This window comes from Tasmannia lanceolata, unplaced genomic scaffold (assembly GCF_043159265.1).
Source record: "Tasmannia lanceolata isolate RefF3 unplaced genomic scaffold, GAP_Taslan_0.1 ptg000064l, whole genome shotgun sequence".
In the NCBI taxonomy this organism is placed as follows: Eukaryota; Viridiplantae; Streptophyta; class Magnoliopsida; order Canellales; family Winteraceae; genus Tasmannia; species Tasmannia lanceolata.
The window spans coordinates 817501-822500 of NW_027518741.1; positions in this window are offsets into that span (position 1 = coordinate 817501).

Genomic DNA, 5000 nt, shown 5'->3' on the forward strand with positions numbered 1-5000 from the left:
TCCAGTGCCTATCCGGGGAAAACGCCCAAAGCATGCCCATTCCTTAGCCTATCCAGGCAAAAACGCCCAAAACCAGCACATTCCAGTGCCTATCCGGGCAAAAACGCCCTAAGCCTGCGCATTCCAGCGCCCCGCAGCATGCCACCCTCCTATAGGGTTTGCGCAACCAACCCGCCTAACCACCAGTGGCAACCAAAGGTGCTGTTAGCGACGACTTCTGAAGACGCAACGAGACGCGACGGGTTTGCGCCCAGACGCGACGAGGCGATGCGGGATCTGCGCCCAACCGTGCCTACACCCGCCGACTTGATGCGGGAGCTGCTGGCCCAAGCATGCCTAGCGTGCAAGGCCTGCGTGCAAGGCTAGTGTGCAAGGCTCGTGGGCAAGGCTAGTGCGCAAGGCTAGTGCCCAAGGTCTGTGTGCAAGGCTAGTGCCCAAGGCTAGTGAGCATGGCCTGTGTGCAAGGCTAGTGTGCAAGGCTTGTATGCAAGGCTAGTGTGCAAGGCTGGTGTGCAAGGCTTGTGGGCAAGGCTGGTGCGCAAGGCTAGTTCCCAAGGGTTGTGTGCAAGGCTAGTGCCCAAGGCAAGTGCGCAAGGCTCGTGCCCAAAGCTAGTGCGCAAGGCTTGTGTGCAAGGCTACTGCGATGGGCCAGTGCCCAAGGCTTGTGAGCAAGGCTTGTATGCATGGCTTGTGTGCAAGGCTAGCGTCCAAGGCTTGTGCGCATGGCTTGTGCGCAAGGCTTGTGTCCAAGGCTTTTGTGCAAGGCTCGTGCGCAAGGCTAGTGTGCAAGGCTTGTGCGCATTGGCAGGTAGCCCACCAGCATGCACGATCCAAATGCCACTCACGCGACAACACGGTGCCAAGCCGGGCATGGTGTGCACTCAAAACCAATCAACGGACAGAGGTCATGCGTCATGGGGGGGATCTAGCAAGGCCATGGGGAAGGTCATGGAGGACCTTGGAAGCAAGCGCAAGACGAGAGCGAATCGAACAAGGGGCCAGGACGGGGCCTTGTGCCCATGGTCTTCGCAAGACAGCGTCCAAGGCACCCGAAAGCCCAAGGGAACCCAAACCCGGCCGACACTTGCAATCGCACATGCTCTCTGCAACACACCATCAATGCCGCCCAACGGGGCCAGCACGAGCAGTCCTCCGCGGTCCCCTGGCCCTGCGCACGTTTGTCTTCGAAACCGAGCATCAATGCCACAGAAAGTGCCGGGGCGCCAGCTGGAGCCATCATCCGCGTTGCCATGGCTCGCTTGGCCTTGGCTTGCCAGGCCCCGACACGAGCAATCGCGCATTTTCTTTGCAACCGACCATCAATGCCGCCCAACGGGGCCAGCACGAGCAGTCATCCGCGGTCCCCTGGCCCTGCGCACGTTTGTCTTTGAAACCGAGCATCAATGCCACAGAAAGTGCCGGGGCGCCAGCTGGAGCCATCATCCGACGTGCCATGGCTCTGGTCCCATGGTCTTCGCAACCGAGCATTCGTGACACCCGCGGGGCCAGGACACCAACCCTTCCGACACGAGCATTCGCGCATGTTCTTTGGCCACACAACGGCGCCAGCACGAGCAAAATCATCCGCGGTGCGGTGGCCTTGCACGGCCTTTTGTCTTTGGAACCAACCATCAGTGCCACGGGAAGTGCCGGAGTCCCGGCATCCGCGGTGCCAAGTCATTGCGCCCTTGGTCTCTGCAGCGGGGCATGCCGGGCACTCCCAACCATTGCAAGCAAGCAAGCAAGCAAGAAAGAAAGTAAGTAAGTAAGTAAGTATTACATATAGGGGCGGGACATGCGGGGAGATCTGCGAAACGTGCATTACGGGGCACACGCGTACCTACCGGGGCATACCGACCCCTATTGGGGCACACGTGTGCATATCGGGGCATACCGGGCCTATCGGGGCACACGCGTACATACCGGGGCATACCGAGCCCTACTGGGGCACACGTGCGCATATCGGGGCGTACCAAGCCTATCGGGGCATACGCATGTATCCCAAGGCATACCGAGTCAATCCGGGCATACGCGTTCATACCGGGGCGTAACGGGCCTATCGGGGCATACTTGGGCATATCCGGGCAAAAAATGCCCAAAACTTGCGCAACCTTGGCAACCGTGGTCCATTCCTCTCTATATGCCTAGCCTTGCCAACCGTGGTCCATTCCTCACTATATGCCATGGCCTTGTGCCCATGGTCTTCCCAAGACAGCGTCCAAGGCCCCCGGAAGGCCAAGGGAGCCCAACCCAGCAATGCCCTGCTATGGCAAGCCAAGGCCAAGCATTCCGGTGCCTATCCGGGCAAAAATGCAATTCCTCTCTATATGCCTAGCCTTGGCAACCGTGGTCCATTCCCCACCATATGCCATGGCCTTGTGCCCATGGTCTTCCCAAGACAGTGTCCAAGGCGCCCGGAAGGCCAAGGGAGCCCAACCCAGCAATGCCCTGCTTTGGCAAGCCAAGGCCAAGCATTCCGGTGCCTAACCTTGGCAACCGTGGTCCTTTCCTCACCATATGCCATGGCCTTGTGCCCATGGTCTTCGCAAGACATCGTCCAAGGCGCCCAAAAGGCCAAGGGAGCCCAACCCAGCAATGCCTTGCTAGGACAAGCCAAGGCCAAGCATTCCGGTGCCTATCCGGGCAAAAACGCCCAAAGCATGCCCATTCCTTAGCCTATCCAGGCAAAAACGCCCAAAATCTGCACATTCTAGTGCCTATCCGGGCAAAAACGCCCACCAGCATGCCACCCTCCTATAGGGTTTGCGCAACCAACCAGCCTAACCACCAGTGGCAACCAAAGGTGCTGTTAGCGACGACTTCTGAAGACGCAACGAGACGCGACGTGTTTGCGCCCAGACGCGACGAGACGATGCGGGATCTGCGCCCAAGAATGCCTAGACCCGTCGACTTGATGCGGGATCAGCTCGCCCAAGCATGCCTAGTGTGCAAGGCCTGTGTGCAAGGCTAGTGTCCAAGGCTAGTGTGCAAGGCTCATGTGGAACGCTAGTGCGCAAGGCTAGTGCCCAAGGCTTGTGTGCCAGGCCCGTGTGCAAGGCTAGTGTCCAGGGCTTGTGTGCATTGCTTGAGTGCAAGGCTTGTGTGCATTGCTCGAGTGCATGGCTTGTGTGCAAGGGTTGTGCGCAAGGCTAGTGTGCGGGGCTTGTGCGCATGGCTAATGTGCACGGCTTGTGTGCATGGCTACCGTGCAAGGCTAGTTTGCATGGCTAGGGTGCAAGGCTCGCATGCGAGGCTAGTGTGCAAGGCTGCGTGCAAGGGAAGCGTGCAGGGCGAGTGTGCGAGGCCACTGTGCACGGCGCCAGCACTAGCGAGCCATCATCCGCGTTGCCATGGCTCGCTTGGCCTTGGCTTGCCAGGCCCCGACACGAGCAATCGCGCATTTTCTTTGCAACCGACCATCAATGCCGCCCAACGGGGCCAGCACGAGCAGTCATCCGCGGTCCCCTGGCCCTGCGCACGTTTGTCTTTGAAACCGAGCATCAATGCCACAGAAAGTGCCGGGGCGCCAGCTGGAGCCATCATCCGACGTGCCATGGCTCGCTTGGCCTTGGCTTGCCGGGCCCCGACACGAGCAATCGCGCATTTTCTTTGCAACCGACCATCAATGCCGCCCAACGGGGCCAGCACGAGCAGTCATCCGCGGTCCCCTGGCACTGCGCACGTTTGTCTTTGAAACCGAGCATCAATGCCACAGAAAGTGCCGGGGCGCCAGCTGGAGCCATCATCCGACGTGCCATGGCTCTGGTCCCATGGTCTTCGTAACCGAGCATTCGTGACACCCGCGGGGCCAGGACACCAACCCTTCCGACACGAGCATTCGCGCATGTTCTTTGGCCACACAACGGCGCCAGCACGAGCAAAATCATCCGCGGTGCGGTGGCCTTGCACGGCCTTTTGTCTTTGGAACCAACCATCAGTGCCACGGGAAGTGCCGGAGTCCCGGCATCCGCGGTGCCAAGTCATTGCGCCCTTGGTCTCTGCAGCGGGGCATGCCGGGCACTCCCAACCATTGCAAGCAAGCAAGCAAGCAAGAAAGAAAGTAAGTAAGTAAGTAAGTATTACATATAGGGGCGGGACATGCGGGGAGATCTGCGAAACGTGCATTACGGGGCACACGCGTACCTACCGGGGCATACCGACCCCTATTGGGGCACACGTGTGCATATCGGGGCATACCGGGCCTATCAGGGCATACCGGGCCTATCGGGGCACACGCGTACATACCGGGGCATACCGAGCCCTACTGGGGCACACGTGCGCATATCGGGGCGTACCAAGCCTATCGGGGCATACGCATTTATCCCAAGGCATACCGAGTCTATCCGGGCATACGCGTTCATACCGGGGCGTAACGGGCCTATCGGGGCATACTTGGGCATATCCGGGCAAAAAATGCCCAAAACTTGCGCAACCTTGGCAACCGTGGTCCATTCCTCTCTATATGCCTAGCCTTGCCAACCGTGGTCCATTCCTCACTATATGCCATGGCCTTGTGCCCATGGTCTTCCCAAGACAGCGTCCAAGGCCCCCGGAAGGCCAAGGGAGCCCAACCCAGCAATGCCCTGCTATGGCAAGCCAAGGCCAAGCATTCCGGTGCCTATCCGGGCAAAAATGCGATTCCTCTCTATATGCCTAGCCTTGGCAACCGTGGTCCATTCCCCACCATATGCCATGGCCTTGTGCCCATGGTCTTCCCAAGACAGTGTCCAAGGCGCCCGGAAGGCCAAGGGAGCCCAACCCAGCAATGCCCTGCTTTGGCAAGCCAAGGCCAAGCATTCCGGTGCCTAACCTTGGCAACCGTGGTCCTTTCCTCACCATATGCCATGGCCTTGTGCCCATGGTCTTCGCAAGACATCGTCCAAGGCGCCCAAAAGGCCAAGGGAGCCCAACCCAGCAATGCCCTGCTAGGGCAAGCCAAGGCCAAGCATTCCGGTGCCTAACCTTGGCAACCGTGGTCCTTTCCTCACCATATGCCATGG